Raw genomic sequence first — 21,462 nt, 5'->3', positions numbered from 1 at the left:
GAAAACTACATCATGGTGCAAGCAATTCAGAGGAAATAATTGTAGCAAATGTGTCCAAAGATATTTTATTATATATTATTAAAGACCTTATGCCCATGAGATCTATTTTAAGTGTAAAACAAAGCAAGGTTACAGAAAAATGTATCTAATATGACTGTTTTGGTAATAAGAAAAGGAGTCCCTTTTGATCTTTAAAAAGACTGTATTTGTATGTACAAAGAGAAAGGTAGGGAGACACACCTCAGGCCTTTCACACTGGCTGCTGGGGAGGCCTGGGAGTAAACACTGTCCAGGAAAGCCCTTCCTTCATGTATCTTTGTCCTGGATTATAATTTGAAAAAAAAATTAATTAGAAATGATGAGAAAAATATACAAAGAACATATAATAGAAAATTAGGAAAAGAGGAAATGCAACTGGAATACAACCTGAAAAAGAAATGTTCAGCTGCATTAGTAATCAAAGAAATAGAGAGGCAAATAAAATATTTTTGGTAGCCAAATTAGAAAAAGAATTTCAAAATGATGATAGCCAAGGTAAGAGAAAAGTAGATTAAACCAACACAGTCATACAACATGAACTGCTTAGATTTCCACATTAATTTCCAATTCCCATTTAGAAGGCAAATGGCAAAATAAGTCAAGAGTTTTTAATAGAAGTTCAAACATCTAACCTCCTAAATCCACTGGAAATATATCACAGGCTATAATCTCATATACAGAAAAAGATTTTGTACAAAACTATTATTTAAAATTTTGACCAAATGACCAATAATGGAATGTCTAAGTAAACTGAGGTATATCCATTTGATGAGATATTATATACCCAACTAAGCATTGTCTACAAAGAATATATAGCACAAAATATAAAATTCTCATAGAAGTAAAAACTTGCATTTCTTTTACTCTCAGTGTTTTACTTCTGACACAAACATGTGAGGGTTTTCTCCATACCAACCAATCCTCCAATTCTCCAGATACCAACTGTGTCCTATAATTCAATTTTGATGCTGACAACCCAGAGGTAGGTGGTGGCCCCACAGACTGAGGGCTCAGTCCCATAAGACTGCCGCCCAATTCAAATGCCAGTTGCAAATCACAGATACTTGGACTTCTGACCAATTGGCTGTAAATCAGGGGTTTCCATGATATACTCCTTGGATCCAAAACTCACCAGAACAGCTCACAGAACTCAGGAACACAGTTTACTTGCTAGATTGTTGGTTTATTATGAAAGGATATGATTCAAAAACAGCCACATGGAAAAGATGCATAGGACAAGGTATGGGGGAAGAGGTGGGGAGCTTCCACGTTCTCTCTGGTAAACCACTTTACCAGCACTCTGATGTGCTCAGCACCTTGGAAGCTCTCTGAACCCCACTGTTTAGGCTTTTTTTCTAACTTTTTATTTAAATTCCAGTTAGTCAACATACAGTATAATATTAGTTTCAGGTGCACAATATAGGGATTCAATACTTCCATACAATACCTGGTGGTTATCACAACGAGTGCCCTCCTTAGCCCCCACCTCTTATTTCCCCATTCCCCTTACCCACCTCCCCTCTGGGAACCATCAGTTTGTTCTCTATAGTTAAGAGTCTGTTTCTTGGTTTGCCTCTGGCTCTCTTTTTTTCATCCCTTTGCTCCTCTGTTTTCTTTCTTAAATTCTGCATATGAGTGAAACCATATGGTATTTTATGGAGGCTCTAAAATGATGTAGACTCAAGTGATTAAATCATTGGCCACTGGTGATTGAAGTCCATCTCCAGCTTCTCTTCCCTTCCTGGGGGTAGAATAGGGGCCTGAAAGTTCCAACCCTCTGATTACATGGTTGGTTCCTTTGGCCACCAGCCCCTCTCTTCCTAGAGTTACCCCTTTAGCATAAAGGCAGATGTGGCTGGAAGCAGTTTATTAATGAACAATAAAGGACACTCATCCTACTCCCATCACTCAGAAATTCCCTGGGTTTTTAAGGAGGTCTGTACCAGGAACTAGGGACAGAGACCCAAACTATATATTTCTTATTATATCACAGTATCATAGCCCAGGGTATATGGTTAAATGAAAACCTACTTTTAAAATAACATACAAGTGTGACTGTGTAACTAAGAAAAATATTTCTTTATAAAAATAATGAAAAGAAATGTTCCAAATACTAACCCTGTTTGCCTTTGAATATTTGAATTATGGTAACTTTTTTTTCTTTCTAATCTATAGCATGCAGATCTTATTTCATGATAATGCTTTCCTTTAATAAGGATAGAAATGAAGGTATGGAGGGAATAGTGGCCAAGGTCTGGGGAACATATTCTTTAAATGTTATATTTGAGGGACACCTGGGTGGCTTAGCGGTTAAGTGTCTGTCTTCAGCTCAGGGCATGATCCTGGGGTCTAGGGATCAAATCCCACATTGGGCTTCTTGCAGGGAGTCTGCTTCTCCCTCTGCCTGTGTCTCTACCTCTCTCTGTGTGTCTCTCATGAATAAATAAATAAAATCTTTAAAAAAATAAAAGTTAAAAAAATAAATGATATATTTGAAATAAATATATAAATAAATGACTACATTTGAAAAAATCTAAGGCACAGAATTCCTGTTACTCTCTCAAGAAACTTCAGAGGCCAGGACTGACTTCTGATTCTCACTGTTTGTTCTTTGGCCTGGCTTGGAAGTGGCTGTCATGTCTTCCAAAGGGTGAGGTGATGGGAACTCAACATCACGCCTTCCCACCGCATCCCCATCCTCCCCTTCCAATAAACCACAGTAAAAAACCCCATCAAAGAGCTCTTCCTGTAAATATTCTAATAGAAATTTTAGATCACATGTCTAAAGAAATGTGCCTGCGTGTGCCTGTCTGTACGTCTGTTTGCCTGGATGCTTCTTCCTCCCTCTTTCTCCTCAAGGGCAACAAAACAAACTCCTGGACAATGATGCAGCAATCTACCTCACTTATCAAATGATAAATCTGAATAGAATAACAATGAAAAAGAATGAGAACTAAAGGAACCCCAGCCAGGACCACACCTCCATATTAAACAATTTTAAATGACAACAGATTAAAGTCCATCTCTCCCCTCACACTTGCCATGCAATCCAAATTAATAATCTCAAATCCCGATTGCAGTATTTCAGGCCCTATCCCTAATACTGAGTTACGCTAAATATTTCCCCTTCAGGTACATTAAATGGTCAGGTAAACATTCAAAATGTCTTATTGCATGATACTTTAGAGATATGCATCATACATATCCTTACATAAAAATAATGAAAGAATGAGAGCCTGGCTGGCTAAATCCATAGAGTATACAACTCTTGATCTTGATCTCAGGGTTGTGAGTTGGGGCCCCAGGTTGGGTGTGGAAATTACTTAAAAAAGTAAAATCTTAAAAAAAATAATGAAAGAAAATATTCCAAATATTAACACTGATTTATAAAAGAACATTTTAGTAAAAGATGTTAGTAAAAAAAATTTAGTGAAGAAAATAACGATCCCTCTAATTTATCTCCTTAGTAAATTCAAGTATTTGTAGTGTCTTGTGTGACATTATTTTCTGAGTGGTGGTGCATTTGTACCTTTGTCACGAAAGAACAGCCACACCGGCAGCATACCTTCTGTACCTGAGATGTTGCACCTCACGCTCGCATGTGTGTTAGCCACTTAACCCTCTCAACCCTTACAGCAACCCCATGAAGCAGTAACATCGTTGCCCCAGTTATAAACTAAAGGTATAAGTTCCAGGAGGTTGTGCAGCTAGTAAGTAACAGCATTAAGACTGAACGAAGCCAAGCCAATCCAGTTCCAGAGTGGATATGCTCTTTCTGCTACAGAACTACAGGTTGCATCCACATTCTTTTTTACTTACACCAAAAATATCTCCTGCCTAAGCCTGGCTTGGACAATCTGTAAAAACAACAACTGATATCAACTACCCAAATGAATAGACAATCCATACAGATACAGTAATTCTGAATGATGAAGTATTGAATTACTGCATCATTTTTCAGAAAGTTACAGTCCCCAAATCAGAACCAGAGGAAGGAAGTTATAGGTGGCCTTTCAATAATGCAAACAGAAGAAATAAACCAATTAAATGGTCTGGTGGAGAAAAGGAGAGGTATAAAAGGGCCTAAAAATAGTTTCCATCTTATCTCTGCTATAATAATAGCAGATTAGCGCCCATTCTCTTGGAAATGTCACCTAGGCAACCAGAAATACAAAGACAAAGATGTTCAGAAAAATATATGTATATAAATCTATTTTTGCCATCTTTGAACATAAGTGATCACTATTCCAAGAAGGACAATAACTAGACTATATATGGTAAAAGAAAAAAGGTAAGTGCAGAAGAGAGTTGCATAAGTTGGTATCCAGTAGAAAGTAGAATAAGAAGATATAAAGGTAGGTCTCTATATAAGAAGCCCTAACCCATTGCCTCAAATCAGGCCAAAATTTTACTAGGAATGTTAAACATATTTTTCCTATATTTTTTTAAATAGCATGTTTTTGTCTCATCAACCAAAGGCAGACTAATACAAGTGAAGGTAGGCTAGCAAATTCTAAAACGACATTTGGAAAGCTATCTTTTTTTTTAAAGATTGTTTATTTATTTATTCATGATAGACACAGAGAGAGAGGCAGAAGGAGAAGCAGGCTCCACACAGGAAGCCTGACACAGGACTCAATCCCAGGACTCCAGAATCGCACTCTGGGCCAAAGACAGGCACTAAACCGCTGAGCCACCCAGGGATCCCTGGAAAGCTATCTTAAGCTCCACTTAACTAGAATGACTCTATGTCCCCATTTGCCTAAGATAGTCTGTGTTCACACCTCTTGTTTTGATGTAATTATTAAAAAGTATTCCTCTTGGAATGGCTCAGTGGTTGAGCCTCTGCCTTAGGCTCAGGATATGATCCCAAGGTCCTGGGATTGAGTCCTGCATCAGGTTCCCCACAGGAGCCTGCTCCTCCCTCTACCTGTGTCTCTGCCTCTGTGTGTCTTTAAATAAATAAATAATAAATAAATCTTTAAAATAAATAAATAAAATCTTTAAAAAGTACTCCACTTTCATTTTCAAAAGTATCCAGTATGAACAATAAATAATATGGTTGCCTTATATTTAACCAAGACATATTTCTTAACCAATTAACAGTGTGCTAGCAACTAGGTTGAAAACTTAGATTAGTTCAAAAAAATTTTGTAAGATAAAGTCCCTGACTTCTAGAACATTACAATCTAGCTAAGAAGACAGAAATAATACCCAAAACAACAGTGAAGCAGTGAATAATTGATAATCATTCATGTAATCCAGGCTGTAAGTGGCACAGTTCAGATGAGAGACAAAGTGGACAGTGGATCCCCTTGAGTGAGATACTCCATAGAAACTGTGGTCAAGGTAACAATGCTTCTTGAGCACTTACTGTATACCAGGCACTGTGCTAGGCATGATGCACATTTGCTCTCACACCAGGCTCAAAACAACCCTAGAAGTGAACTGTCATTATGCTCATTTTCTATGACTTGCCCCAAGTGTTAGCAGAGAATGAAATGCCTGATCCCCAAGTGTATGCTCCCTGCCCCTGCAGATGTGCACATGCTGCTTCCCGTTGGCCCAGCCTGACCCTGAGCTGGCACAGCAGTCAGGAGAGCTATCAGCTTCTCTTTCTGCTCTGTAGCAGCACAAAGTGTGGTCCCATCCTGGCAGAGGGATGCTGAATCAGACAGGGTGCAGGTAGGAAGTAGGTGCTTTTTAATCCCACCAAGGAATCCTATTGGAGAGGCTACTGAGAAAAGAATAATGAAGGGTTTAGAAAAGCAGCCAAGACTGACAACAGCAGGAAGCTGTTACCATCCCTCAGCCTCAGTGTGTGAGGTGGGGATGTAAAGGAATTCCAAAGAAAGTGGCTGGATGGAGAAGATGCCTGGCATGAGCTGCAGCCTTCAGCATACACATGAAGCCAACTGAGGCATGCAACCCAGCAGGAGGGAACATGGAAATAAACGGCCTCCCCGACTCTCCTCCCACCCTGCCAACTAGTGGGCTGGACCCACCACTGGCCAAATTATACCAGAAATCAAAGACAAAGATGGCCCTTGATGCCTCTCAGGACACAGAGCAGGTGGCTGAGGGAGGAAAGAGAAGGTGGTGAAGAACCCCCACCCCCACCCCCACCCCGTGAGTAGGACCAGCCCTAATCCGGAGGCAGCCCATCCAGGTGCCTTCCTGGAATTTTAGCAACAAAAAGCATTCTGTTTGTCCGGGATAAGAAAACCATTTCCCCCCACGCCCTGATTGAAATGTCCCTGAATAGGTTCATGTTGACCTTCTGAGAAATCAATAACCTGAATGCTATGTGACTCCCGCGATTCTTTTGTCCTTAAGCGGTTTTTTTGCCTTTAAAAGATGCCTGTAATTGCTAATCGGGGCTCTCTTCCTCCTCGGAGGCGGAGAGCCCGTTTGCGCAAACGTTCAATAAACCCTCTTGCTAGTTGCATCTGCCTGTCTGGGGTCTGAGTCTCTGGGGCGTCCACCGGGACACGTTGGCACCCGTGAGCCAGGGTCCAACAGTGGAAGAGCCCACAAGAGATGTCCAGCCTGCTTGCTGTGTCCTCACCCCTGCAGAAGAGTGTGCTCCCACTAAGGCAGAGTAAACTGACCCAGTCACTCTTTGCAGGGGTGTGGAAGGTGCTACATTAGCAAGGTGTCATCCTCAGCATGTGTGTAAGGCCAGGGCAGTTCAAAGGCAAGTGCCCTTTGTAGTTACACAGGGCCCCATGCTTGGAAGAGCCCACACGGTTGGTCTAATGCTCTGCTGACACCATTTTAAGATTCTAGATAATTTTTTTTTTAAGGTTTTACTTTTTTGAGAGAGACCATGAGCAGGGGGAGGGGCAGAGGGAAAGAGAGAAGCAAATTCCCACTGAGCAGGGAGACTGACTCGATTCCAGGACCCTGGGATCATGACCCGAGCGGAAGGCAGACACCCAATCGCCTGAGCCACTCAGGTGCCCCGAAACTCTTGATAATTTTTAAACAAGGGCCTACATTTTTTCAATTTGTACTGGGCCTCGCAAATTAAGTAGCTGGTCTTGGGCAAGGCAAAACATTTTCCTCAGCTGCTGAGACGAAATTCTCTTAAGTTTTGTAAGATTCCAAGTGTATTATTCAAAGCAAACAGACCCAAAGTTAATATTAACCAGAGTAACAATGATACAGCAGAATATATAGCATAATAAAGTGAGAGGGCATTTTACCTTTTTTTCTTTCCTCTTTTTCTTTTGAAGTCAAACTGAAAAGTGGCTGAGAAACCAAAATAAGCTGCCCCCTGGAGAGACACGGAACTTAAATACAACAGCCTCTCCACAGCACAGAGGGAATGGATTTGGCCTCATAAGAGAATGTGAATGTGATCAACGCAGACAACCAAGCAGAATAATTTGTCCCCTGGGTGGACTCTGTTGATGTACCCCCATGTGATGGGATATGGTCTTCGAGTTAGCCAGGTAATTGCCAGTGCTACCCTTGACCTTGCCTTGTGTGCCCAGTGAACATAGGCCCCAGTTCAGGACAAGGTACTGAAAACACATTCATAGAAGGCTCATTGATGGGCCAGCATCAGTTACAAATTGCATTTCCAAGCTGATGCTTTTCAAAAAGCCTAGAAACTGGAGCCTATATTGCTTCTGTTGCCCTTTCCTGAAAGACCCCCACATCCTTAGCCTTTCTCTGAGTAATTACTTTGTGAAAGTATCTGGGAAAGTCCAGGTGAGAAGCCAGGATAGGGACAATGTCTTTTTTTTTTCCCCCATTCATCTCCTCCCAGGCCACTGGGTAAACCAAAGCACAGAAAGCTTCCATTCAAGGCAGGGACCAAGTGGTATTTGAGAGCCTCTTTCACTCACCCCTCCACGTCAGAAATAAGAGATGGTAGATTTTAAGTATTTTGTTTGTTTTGCTGTTTAAAGTTAGAATAAAATTTCAATAGATCAAATCAGAAGTGTTTATAAAACCTCTGCTGTGTCAAGGAACCTAGAATCCAGGTGGTCAACCATCATGACAGAATCAGAGGATCAAGGGTCGCAGTGTACACTCATGAGCCTTGCAGCAGGATGAATGGTGGCCCCCAAAAAACATGCCCACTTCCAAACTCTGGGAACAGGTGAATGTGATCTTATTTGGAAAAAGGAGGTAATTAAGTTAAGGATCTCAAAATAAAATAACCCTGGATTATCCAGGTGAACCCTAAATCTAACAACAAATGTCCTTTATTAGAGACACACAGAGGAGAGAAGGAGGCCACGTGACCATGAAGGCAGAGATGAGTGTGATGTAGCCTTGAGCCCAGGAATGCTGACGGCCGCCTGCCACTGGGATGGACAAGCAAAGAATTCTCCCCACAAAGCTTCTGGGGGCCTGGCTGTGCTGCTATCTTGATTTTGGACTTCTGCCGTCCAGAACGGTGAGAAAACATATTTCTGTTATTTTAAGCCACCCAGTTTGTGGTAAGTTGTTATACAGGCCACAGGAAACTAACATAAGCCCTTGACCACATCTCCCACCCGTGGCTTCAGCTTCACAACCTCCAAGCACGGAAAAGATGAGGCCTTCCAATGCAGCTCATGCTGCACCGGCAGCCTACTTCTGACCCTAGAATAGATTTTTTTTTTCTCTGATGCAATGCTTCATATATGTGTAGACCACAATAATTGGGCTCCCACAGAGCTTTTTCTGGCTAGAGAGGTCTTGAGTCATGCCTTGGGGGAGGTGGGCTCCCCCACACTAGACACTGCTTGCTGAACTTCCTCCTGCCAAGATAGCACAGAGGGAAATACCATCTCCCTTGTACTGGACACTCTCCTTCTAACACAGCCCTAGGTCTCATTAATGTTTAAGCAGCCAAGTTACACTATCAACTCCTTTGGAGCTCTCAGCTAAGAACAAAACAAAACAAACATAACTTTCTCACATGTATTTCAAGGACATATTGTCACCCCCCACCAATTATATAAAAAGATATTTTTAATCTAAATATAATCATTCAGCTATGAAACATACATATGAAATACATGTTGTTATTTAGGGGAGGGTGGAAGAGGAAGAAATTCTGAGCAGTCATTTACTCTACATTTTGATAGACAAGCGAAATTTGTACAAATCAGATTATTCCCAAAGAATGAAAACACACAGGTTTGGAAAAAAAAATCTAACATACCAGATCAGACTGGATGTATGGTGAAAATGTTCCTGGGTTCAAATCTCAGCCCCACAACTTATTAGTGACCTTGGGTAGGTCATTCAACCTCTTAATGTTTTAGTTCCCTCACCTGTGAAATAAGGCTCACCATAGTACTCACTCCGCCTGCTGGATCCTCTCTGCTTTCCTCTCCAGATCCAGATTCCTCCCTTCTCCACTCCACTCTCAGCCCTAGTAGGCTGATTTCCAGGTAAGACTAGTCCTTACATCCAACAGGTTTTCTTACCCTCTGGCTTCTGATTAGGTTGGTCAATCAGGTGGCACCAGCAGAACTCAGAGACGGGAGAAAAGAGTGGTTGGGGACTCACTCACCTGGATGCCACCATGACAGGCCAAAGTTTGGCATTAACTGTGTTCCTCTACTAAAGACCAATTCCACATACTGCTCTCACATCACTCTTTCGGGGCTGGGATAGTGAAGGCTTACATGCCTTGCGGGCCACTCTTGGCGGCTTCCCTTAACTCTGCCCACATCTTTGTAAAGAGTCCCCTCACTAAACTTTCTCCAGTTATGCCCTGTGAGTGTGTCATCTGCCTCCCTATGAACGCTGGCTGATAAACCCTCTGAAGGACTTATCAGAATCAAATTAATGTTTAGAACACTGCCGTGTTCACAGAAAGTGTGCATCAAGGCATTTGCAATCATTACTGTCATTGTTACCAATAGCGGTCAACTTATCTGTGCCATCCCTGGTCATGAGTTAGCTTGGTGACACATTTACTTTTCCTCCCCAAGTCCAATACTTTTTTGTGGGGCAATAAATATAATATCCTCAGTTGTATACATGTGGAGACAACTATTAGGATCTCTTTCATCTGAATAATTAAAATCACCCCCTAACTTCCCTACTGCCCTTCCTCTCTTCACTCTCTCTCTAATGTAGGGAAGTGATCATGCCAGTGTCACAAGGCAACAAATACTCAACAGCTCCTCCAAATGAAATTCAGACTCTACTTACTACTGTCCCTCACAATTTGATCCCAACCTACTTTGAAGACTATATTAAACATTTCACACTCCCTAGAATGGCTATTATATTTAAAAAAAAAAAAAAAAACACCTGAAAATAGCTAGTGTTGGCAAGGACGTGGAGGAATGGGAACCCATGTGTATTGCTGGTGGGCTTGTAACATGGTAACTGCTGTAGAAAACAGCATGGCAGTTCCTTGAAAAATTAAACAAAATTACCATGTGATCCAGCAATCCCACTTCTGGGCATATACCCAAAAGAATTGATAGCAGATCTCAAACAGATACCATCATCGATGATCACAATGGCATTATTCACAATAGCCAAAAGGTGGAAGCACCGCAAGTACCTGTTGGTAAATGAACGGATAAACAAAATGTAGTGTATACCTACAATGCAGTATTACTCAGCTTTAAAAAGAAAGGAAATTCGGACCCATGCTACACCATGGGTAAACTTGAAGACATAATGTTAAATGAAATAAGCCGGTCACAAAGTGACAAATATTGTACGATTCCATGTAACATAAGGTACCTAGAGTAGTCAAATTCGGACAGACACAAAGTACAATGAAAGGTGGTTGCCAGGGGCTGGATTTGGAGAAGGAGAGTTTTTTTGTACTGGGTATAGAGTTTCAGTTTGGAAAGATGAAAAAGGGGCAGCCCTGGTGGCACAGCAGTTTAGCAGCGTCTGCAGCCTGGGATGTGATCCTGGAGACCTGGGATCGAGTCCTATGTCAGGTTCCCTGCACGGAACCTGCTTCTGCCTGTGTCTCTGCCCCTCTCTCTCTCTCTGTCTCTCCCGAATAAATAAATAAAATCTTTTTTTTTTTTTAAAGGAAAGATGAAAAAGTTCTGGGGATGGATGGCGGTGACAGTGGCACAGTAACACAAATGTACTTAATGCTGCAGAACTTTACACTTAAAAATGGTTCACAAGGTAAATGTGTTATTTATATTTAACCACAATAAAAAAATGACATTTTTTATTGTCATTTGCTTGCCTATCACACACAGCACTGCAGTGGGGTATGACAGTAAACAAACTGAAAGGTCACTGTCCCCATCAAAGGGGTTCTGCTCCTCCACCTTCCCCCACCGCACAGTTCTCATTCCAGGCAACCTGTCCCCTAAGTATGCCTTGCACTTTCACAGTGGAATATAAGTTTCTTAAAGGTAGGGGACTAGATCTTATTCATCTTGTATCACTAGAACTTAACACAGTGTTGAATATGTGGAAACTGCTAAAAAAAATATTGCTTGACATTCTAAGTAAAAATCCAGCCAAAGAAGTCTTTCTCTTCTTTTTCCTATCTTCTAGCCAGCCAATACATAGCATTTCTTGAAGTTAATTAGCCATATTTTCAGATATAAGAGATTAGAGCTTTTACTGTGCTCACTTTAAATTGTTCTGTTCATGGGGTACCTGGCTGGCTCAGCAGGCAGAGCATGAGACTCTTAATCTCAGGGTCAAGAGTTCAAGTCCCATGTCGGGGGTGGAGCCTACTTAAAAAAAATGTTCTGTTCACAAATAATTCTACTAAGCATATAAATTGTGGGTTTAAAATTAGAACTCCACTGTTTATTAGCCATGTGCCCTTGGACAAGTTATTGAGTGTCCCTGAACCTGTTTTCCTCATCTATGAAGGGGAATGCTAGCAGTACGATGGTGGACATCTGTTACTTTGTAATCCAACATCCATTGGCCCATCTCCTGGTGACAGTACAACAACGTTCTCTAACAATATTCTCCTGGAGAACTACCCTGCTCCCTGCTTCTTAGCCTCAGGGATAAAACTTGTGATCAAGCCCAACCTCTACTAACTTGTGGCACTGGAGCCAAAGGAAGAGGTGGTGGACCCAATCAAAGCCAATAAAGCCACAGCCAGTCATTGCAAGTGATTCTGGGATAGAGTCTCTCCTTTTTCGGCTGGATTTAAACCCACAAGGAAATGGAACCTAAAAATGGTGCCAACTTCAAGAAAGTAAACCAGTAAATAGAGAAATCAGGCCCTGGTAATGATGCTTAAGCCCTGGATCAAGCCATACCTGAAGTATCTTCCTCTGGACCGAGGAGTTAAAAAGCCAAAATGTTCCTTTTTTCCTTTTTTTACTTAAGTTTGTTTGACACTTGCAACAGAATTGAATCCTAATTATAATACATATCTCCTGAAAATATTATTACAAAATTTAATGGAATCCCTATGTACATACATAGTACATATAGGAAGGATAAAAAGAAGCTACTAATGTTAACGGTGGTGATAGTTTAAGGTAGTGGTAGAAATTTCTTGTCTTCTTCTAAGATTGACTTTGAACTCGTGTGTTCTGTCCCTGATTTCTGCCTTCATTATCCTTCAGTGATACTCTCTCTCATGGTGATAAAGATAGAAGGATGGTAAGGACAAAAATTGTAAGCTACCACTTCCTAATCCCACACCCTGACAGACATCACTAATTGACCACAGAACTCTTTCCTGCTGAGTCCAGATCCAGCCTTGGATTCCTACTCAATCCAGCTCTCCAGGCAGCCACTACCAGTCAAACCAAGATGACATGAAAAATAAAACCAATGGTCTCAGCTCCAGAACAGCAGTTGGCAAAGTTTTCCTGGAGTAAGTGTTTTAGTCATGGTCTCCATTACATATTCTTCTTTGTATTTTGATTTGTTTTGTTTATAAACCTTTAAAAATGTAAAAAGTATTTTTGATTCCTCAGCTATCCAAAATCCCCTGCTCTGGAGCCTTGAGACTCTGAGGCAGTCTCAGAGAACTGGGCTCCATCTTAGCTCCCTTTGCAAGGTCCCTGAGATCCCAGTAATGGAATGTTGGAAATACTGCCTCAGTCAGAAATGCACCCACACAACATACTGAATTGCTTAAAATTTAACAGAGGAGCTTTGATGGCAGCATAGTTCCTGCTCTCTTCCTATCTCTCCCAGGACAAGCTGAAGTCCACACTCCCAGGGAAGCCACAATCCAAGGAAGAGTCATAAAGCCTATGCATGTGGTAATGTTCTTCTCTGCCTCCAGAACCAAATTCATGGCACAACCTTTTCAAAGAGCTGGACCCCCACCGCTCACAGCCTACTGTGAGAAGCCCCACCTTTTTATGATAGAAGGAAGGGAAGAGTTCAAATCCCTACATTTCCCCATTAGTCTGTCCCTTTATAGTTTAAAAAATATATATCTGAACTGGGTTCCAAGGTAGCACACCACACTCTTTTGACCAACTGCTGATTCCTTAATATCTCCCAAAGTTTTTTGGTTGTTTTTTTTTTTTTTTTTTTTTTTTTTTTTTTTTTTTTTTTTTATTGTGCAGTATTATACTAAGGATTGGTTTGGTCTTCCTATTATTCTCCATGTTTGTTTCTGGCTTTAGTGAAAAGGACTGAACTTTGCTTGACTGATATTCATTTATTAATTCAACAAACATTTCCTGACACACTCCATCTTTCAAGGCACTTGCAGGTGAGGTAGATCCATGTGTAGAGGATGCTGTAGGGCACTGGGAGGGGATGCACAGGGTAACATGGCAGCAGGAAGCAAGCGCAGCTCAATTAGCTGGGACAGGGAAGGGGGGCTGCCAAGAGGTCTGCTGGTGGGCAGTGTTGTTACAGATGAGTAGGGAAAGACTCCCAGGAGTTACCCAGATGAGGAAGGGTGGGAGGAGCCGAAGCTACACAGGGAGAGGCCTGGGAGATGAGGCTGGGGAGGAAACGAGGAGGGTGAGGTCATGAAATTCCCTGGAGTCTGAACTCTATCCTGAAAGCCACGGAAAACCTTTAAAGGAAATGAAGCAGCATGACTGGCGTAGATTTTTGTTTTCCAGATGAGCATTCTAGTTGCAGTTTGGAGAATGGACTGGAGCTAGAGTGTCTGGATTCAGAGCAAGGAACCCAGTGTGAAGGCAATTGGAACAATTCAGGCAAGTGCTAAGGACATGAACTACATCAGTGACAGGAGAAACAGAGAGAAGGGGACATATAACAACAACAACAACAATAAGAGCTCACATTTCTGCAGCACACAAGCACAAGGCATTGTGTGAAGTGCTCTCTGTATTGATTCGTTTTATCTTCACAACACACCTGAGGCAGGTTTGCTACGTCTTATCAATCTCATGCCACAGATCAGGAAAGGGCTGAGGAGCTTCTTGTGTCCCAGCCAGAACTCACATCCAGCAGTTTGGCTGCACAGCCCATGCTCCCCACCGCCCTGTCACCTAGCACACTTACAGGGAGTCAGTGGATCTTCAGGACTGATGCTGACTGCTGGAAATGGGGGAGACTCTGAAGTAATTTCCAGGGGTCTGGTTTGGGCACCTGAACATTTGGATTTCAGCTTCCTGAGCCTCCTTCTCTGAAGGAAGCCCCTCCCTAGATCCATACTTAGCTCCCAGTAGTCTCCCTCCCATACACCCACACTCTCACCATCATACCACCCCCTTCTCTTCTGCAGTCCCTGCATCCTGCATTTGACCCTAAAACACAGGCATCTCCCAGACAGCGTGAAAAACCTCACCAGCATGGCCAGTTAGGTCTGAGAAGCCTGGACATAGAATCCTGCTCTTGGTAAGACAGCTGCGTGCTGAAGTCCGTTGTTTTCAAATCAGACAAAGCTCGGAAAACTTTAAGCAAGCTTGTGTGGTCTCCTTCTCCGAGAGCGAGACCTCGGCAGCCCTACTTCTGTGTTCCTCTAGCTGCCCTACGCACAGGACCCGAACCCTCGTTTGGGGCCAGCACTCAACCAAAGAAGGACCTCGACCGGCCGGGCCTGCAGCTTCAGACAGGCCCGCAGGGAGAAGTGGCCCCGGTGGGGAGAGCGCCCGAGCGCCCGAGAGCCCGAGCGCCCGAGAGCGAGCCGAGCCGCTTTCTTTCTCCTGGCTTGAAAGTCAAAGCAAAGCATCTGCAGCAAGAAACTTGTGTGTTTCCTGCGGACAGGGCGACCTCCTGCCCCTCCCGGGCTGATACAACCCACTTTGCACATCCTGCTTCTCTGGGAGCTAAAAATAAACCGGTATGCGCTGAAAAACACTCAAACACATCATCTCCCCAGCACACCCCTTCCGAGTCCCCGGCGGCGAGAGGCGCAAATCCTGCAGGTCCCGGTCCCAAGCGCAGCCACTTCCTCCCCGGGGCTCGACCACCGCCTCGGGCGCCTCCCCAAGCCCCCTCCCCGGTCTCCACACACCCGCCAGCCTCCCGCAGCCTCTCCGGGCCGGCTCCGCAGGCGGGGGACCCCCGCGCTGAGGTCGCTCCCGCGGTCCCCGGGCGCCGTCCGCGAACTTGCTCCTCCCTTTCCTCCACCCGTCCCCGGGGGCTTTGGCTTGGTCTTCTCTTCGCTCAGAGGCCCCGAGGGCAGGGCAAGGGACCCGACCCGGGGAGCCGCGCCGGGGACGGCTGCGAGCACCGGGTCCCCAGGACCGCGCGCTCCTCGCGCCCACCCCTGCGCCCGCCGGCCCGGGGCGCGCGGATCCCCCGGCAGCGCCGCCCGCCCCGCCCCGCCCCGCCCCGCCCGCCCCGCACGCGCGCCCGGGCCGCCGCTCCGACGGGCCCCGGCCTTGGAGAACCGGAGGGACGGCGCTGCGACTCACCGCCTCGGCCGCTCCCCGCGTCTGTGTCGCCGCCGGCGAGGCGGCAGCGGCGGCGGCGGCCGCGCCTTCCCTCCGCCCGCCTCCCCCTGGACAGCACCTCCCCGGCGGGGCGCGCGGCCTCCGTCCCGGCCCGGCCCGGCCGCCGACCCCTCTCCGGGCCGGGGGACGGCGCGGGGGGGGGCGCCGAGGACTGGGGGGGCGGGTGCGGGTGCGGCGGTCGGTGCGGACGCGCTCCCCCCGGGCGCCCCCGCCCCCCCGCCCCCAGTGCTAGCGTGGCCCGGCCCGGCCCGCAGCTCGGCTGCGCTCGTACTTCCCAAGGGGCCCGTCTGTCTCCTGTTCGGGTCGTGGGAGACGAGGCTCAACCTACAGCAACTTCTTCCAGGCTTTGATTAGGGGGAGTCTGGGGTCTCTGAGGCAGCGAAGTCCAAGGGATCCCTGGAAGGACAGGCCCACAGGGTGGGAGGGGGCTGCTCTTGCCTAACCAGAATGTTCTCCGCCCGGGGCCTCTGTGAATGTCTGGGGACGGCTTAGCAAAAACTCGGGAGGAAGACCCCTGGGGGTCAGGGGGCCTCTCCCACACACCGCACCTGACCCCCGTTGCCCACTGCGAAATTTCTCCAAAGCTTCCATCTCAGCTGCGGGTGATGAAAAGCAAATGTCTTGTCAATTCATTCAACCGATCTTTATCGATGGCTTCCTGTCTCCCTGTGTTGGCCACGCGTGACCTCTCAAAAAGCCACTGTTAACTTCTTGTACTTGTCAACCCTGGTGACGTTGCCAGAACCCACAGAAGGTCTCAATAGCAATTCAAATTCACTGATTAAAAGTCTTGTTATTAAAAAGAACAGAAAGGCACCACTAAAGCTGTAAAGGCATCATGACTTGTTGGTGCTTGTTAAAATGATTACAAAATCTTTTAATATGACTGTTACAGAAATGAGTTACGTTTAGGTCGCAACAAACACCCACTCTAATTGGAAAATCAAGTAAAAGGTTCACCTAACCAAACCATTCTTTTATTTCCACATCATTTACTCATTCAGGCACTGCTTGAAAAACAAGTTGAGAGGCCGTTAAACCATTACTGGCTACTAAGACTTTGTCTTGAATTGAAATAGCAGATTAACCCGGTGGCTTGCCTCCCTAGATATAAATTGGAATCACCTAGAAAGTTGGGTTTCTGTTTTGTTTTTTATTGTTTGGCCTGTGCCCCAGCCCTACCCCCACCCAAAGGATTCTGATTTAACTGCTCGGGATTAAATCTTTATTTAGGGATTTTTTTGCCTTTGGCCCCAGGAGACTCTGATGTGCGGCCAAGGTTAGAAACCCCAGGATTAGCCAATCATCAAACAGGGCCTGAGGAAATGAGGTGCAAAATAAGAAAGTTTTGATGCAAGGAAAAGTCTGAGCAGGCATTGCAAACTCAGGATGTCCCTAAGGTATTAAAAAGAAGTGACAAATAATTTAGACTAGGTGTACAGGGACACACTAGGGAAGGCACGGTGCCTAAAGAGGGCTGTCTTGTCTTTCCACATGGGAAAAGCAGAGCCATTGTGGTCATCAAATTGGATTTCTTTCATTTTGTTTTTTCCCAGAGAAGCCAGAAATTCACATTTAATGTGAACTCTTCTAATTTTAAAATGTTGGTAGCTAAGTTTTAAAATCTGTTAAATGCTCTGTAGGCCAAGAAAGCAGAGTTTGTAGGTCATGAGGGGCCCCAAGATCATCAGTTTACCAGCTGTTATGGTCTTGTTGCTTACAGACTACAGGAAGAACCCTAGTTGGTTGAAGGCAATAGTGGGAAGGTGGAAGTACTTGGAAACAAGGGTGTCTCTGAGATAGTGATTTAAAAAACCCCTTTATTTTTAAATTTTGCTTTAATGATCTCTGCTTTATAAAAAAATATTTTATTTATTCATGAGAGACACAGAGAGAGGCAGAGACACAGGCAGAGGGAGGAGCAGACTTCCCACAGGGAACCTGGTGTGGGACTCCATCTCAGGACCCCGGGACCACACCCTGAGCCAAAGGCAGACGCTCAACCACCACTGAGCCACACAGGCCTCCCTGATCTCTGCTTTTAAAAAAGCTCCTTTGAGATACCATTCATATAGTGTACACTTCACCCATTTAAAATATACAATTTAATATTTTTTAGTATAATCACCATTTGTACAATTATCACCACAATCAATTTTAGAACTGATTTTAATCACCCCAAAAAGAAATGCTCTACCTATTAGCACACATTCTCTTCTTTCTCCCAAGCCCCAGCCCCTGGCAACTAACTACTAATCTACTTTCTACCTTTATAGATTAGCCTTTTGTGACTGGATTCTTTCATTTACCATAATGTTTTCATGGTTCACCAGTACTTCATTCCTTTTTAGGAACAAATGATGATATCCCATGGTATGGATATAGTATCATATTTTGTGCATCCATCTATCAGTTGATGGACATTTGAACTGTTTCTATTTTAGTGGGATCATGCCCTGAGCCAAAGGCAGGTGCTCAACTGCTGAGCCACCCACGCATCCCCTGTTGAGCATTTTTTATGTGCTTATATGTCACCTATTAAACTCCTTTGAGGGATCCCATTGTAACTATTCTGTTACAATGATCTATGTGTCTATCCTTTTGCCAGTACCACGTTGTCTTGATTACTGTAGGTTTCTTATGAGTCTTGAAATCAAGTGGAGCAAGTCTTCCAATTTTGTTCTTCTTTTACAAAATTATCTCAACTGTTCTAGTTCCTTTTCCTTTCCACATACACTTCAGAATCATCTTGTCAATATCTACAAAATATCTACTGATACTTTATGGTGCCATTGAATCTATGGACCAATATGGGCAGGATTAGCATTGTAACAATGTTCAGTCTTATAATCCACAAACATAATGAATATCTCTATTTAAGTCATCTTTTATTTCTTTTGTCAGTGTTTTGTAGTTTTAAGCATAAAGATCCTACACATTTTTGTTAGTCTTATAACCATGTATTTTTTTTAACTAGGTGCTATTGCAAATGTAAATTTCATTTCCCAATTATTGATGGTTTGTACATAGAAATATAATTGATTTTTGTATATTACCCTTATCACCTGTGACCTTGATGAACTAACTCACTAGTTCTAGGAAATTTTTGTGGATTCCTTGGGGTTTTCTATGAAGACAGTCATGGCATTAGTGAATAGCAAGTTTCATTTCTTCTTGTCCAACTTAAATACCTTTTGTTTATTTTTCTTGTCTTACTGCACTCTCTGGAACCTCCAGTTCTATGTCAGATGGAAGTGTCAGGAGAAGATACCCTTGCCTTTTCCCAATATTAAGGAAAAGTATTTAGTGTGATTAGAAAGATACTTTGAGTCGTTTCCCTTGGAGGGAGTAAAGGGTATATCCCCTATGTATTTTAGATTCTGTATTTTTTAAAAGCACCCACCATACCCACTCCTCAGGCCATTCTGATGTCCACATAAATTTGAAGATGAAAAAAAAAAATAAAAAATAAATTTGAAGATGTACAGTCTAGAAGATAACTATAGTGCCTTCTGGCTCTTAAATTCCATGAGACAAGCTCCATTATTTAATGACAAATATTTATTCTGTGTTTTCTATATGCCAGGCACAATTTTAGGCCCCAATATACAGAAATTAAAGCTTAATATGTGCTCTCACCAACCTCAAAGTCTAGTGGGAGAGTCACATACAAAACTGTCTTACAAGGCAATGTAAATACTCTGTGTACTCACTTTACTCAGTCTTAATTTTCTAGATCCTTGAAGAAGGAGGGATATCTGCCCACTGAGTTCTTACTAAAGGCACTGTGCCTTAGATCAAAGCTATATTCCTCATAGACACCTAAATGCCAGTCTTTTTTGGATTTTCCCCACAGCTTTCCTCTTGGTTATGGAGTCTCAGAATGTGTGGACTCTCCTTGAGATAATTTGAGCCTGTCATCTTAAGTAGGATTTAAAAATTTCTCCTCAGATTTCTGTTTTTCCATCTTCGGTGTACAAGCTCTATAAAAATGAGGTTATTTTTTTTTTTAAATGTCTCTCTCTTCATCTCCAATCAGGTATGATCATATCCTCACACATAGATCATGTTTTTCTCCTCCTACATGTGTATTTAATAATATAGTCCTCATTTAATTATAGCTCATGCCCACTAGCTAAGGATATGCTGACATAGTCCAAAATCTCAACATCACTGTGGGGGCTTGAGAAGAGAGGAGTTTTTGTTCAAATGAATTATCTTCTGCTGCTCACACAGCACTACTCTTGATCTCCAAAGTACATCTGTGGAAAAGCAGACTAGTAACTTTTTGTCAATGGTAGCTGAATATCAGTTATTTTCTAAATGTCCTCATTAATAATGATTTTCCAAAATAAATGATTTTCATTAATTAGTACATTTACTAACAATAATTTTGCTTAATCCAAAAGGGTTTCATAGAAGACAAAAAGTGAGAAGCCCCCAAAGTTTAAGAAAATTGTGCAAGTGAGAAAACTTTATGCATTTTTTCTTATGGTTAGAAAAAGATTCCTTTTTCACAATTAATGATAACATAGTTTAATCCAGTCATTTATTGGGAAGCCTCTTTTTTGCCAAGAATGAGAAGATTACAAAGGTATATAAACTGGTTTCCCTACCATCAGGAAACTTCTTTTAACAGAGGAAAAAGACATGTAAACAGATGGTGACATTGCAATGTTGGGTACACTATGGTCAGAGAAGGACCGGCTTTTATGGCAGTTCAGAGAGGGATCTCTAATCCAGACCTACAGTGAGCAAGCATACCTGAATTCTAAGACAAAACTGGCTAACATTCACTGTTTATTATGTGCTAGGGACTCTTAAGTGCATGACACCTATTAGCACATTTCATCCTCACCAAAAGCCCACTAGTACCCCATTATCAAATAACGCCTTTTGAAAAATTAGTGACTTGCCCAATGCCACACTGCTCTGAAGATGCTGGATTAGAATCCAGAATAAGGCCATTACACACAATAATGGCCTCTCAAAGATGTCCATGTCCTAACTCCCAGGATTTGTGAATATTTTACCCTACATGGCAAAGGGGAACTGAGGTTACAGACGGAATTAAGAATGCTAATCTATTGGTTTAGATAGGGAGATTATGCTAGATTATCCGGGTGGGCCAATACAATCCCAAGGGTCCTTAGAAATAGAAGGAGAAAAAAAAAGAGAGAGAGAGAGAAAAGAAATAGAAGGAGAAGGTAGAAGAAGAGGTGGTGGGGGGCAAGAAATAGGGTTATGAACTACGTAAAACAGAAAGAGATGCAGCATAGCTGGCTTCAAAGGTGGAGAAAGGGACCCCAGAGTCAAAATATGTGGGTAACCTCTAGAAGCTAAAAAAGTCCAGGAAACACTTTCTTTTAGAGCCCCCAGAAAGGCAAACAGCATGCCAACACCTTGATTTCGATCCAGTAAGACCCATTTCAGACTTTGGAACTCCAGAGCTATAATAGATTTGCATTTTTTAAGCCACAAGTTTGTGATAATTTATTACAACAGTAATAGGAAACCAATACATAGACCCAACTCTTTCTCATTTCAAAGTGCAAGGCCTTGATTCTAGAACTCTCTTCCTGAGTTCTAAGTTAGAAGACTGTGAGCCAAT

General features: G+C 43.2%; 1 protein-coding gene across 3 annotated transcripts in view; it reads right to left on the bottom strand.

Annotated features, from left to right (window-relative positions):
• NCALD (neurocalcin delta) overlaps window positions 1–15,934 on the bottom strand; it is a 374,162-nt gene extending 358,228 nt beyond the window's left edge. For 2 of the 3 annotated variants that reach the window (XM_041769148.1, XM_041769140.1), the window contains exon 1: window positions 15,813–15,933. The gene's annotated coding sequence lies outside the window, so the exon portion shown is untranslated. Of the gene's footprint in view, window positions 1–15,812 lie in introns of all 3 variants that reach the window. The other variant, XM_041769156.1, reaches the window with a different exon arrangement.
• Between the last annotated feature and the right edge of the window lie 5,528 nt (window positions 15,935–21,462).

The sequence above is a fragment of the Vulpes lagopus genome, chromosome 9, assembly GCF_018345385.1.
Source record: "Vulpes lagopus strain Blue_001 chromosome 9, ASM1834538v1, whole genome shotgun sequence".
Taxonomy (NCBI): Eukaryota; Metazoa; Chordata; class Mammalia; order Carnivora; family Canidae; genus Vulpes; species Vulpes lagopus.
The sequence above is the reverse complement of the archived record's forward strand: the minus strand, read 5'-3'. Positions and strand labels throughout refer to the sequence as shown.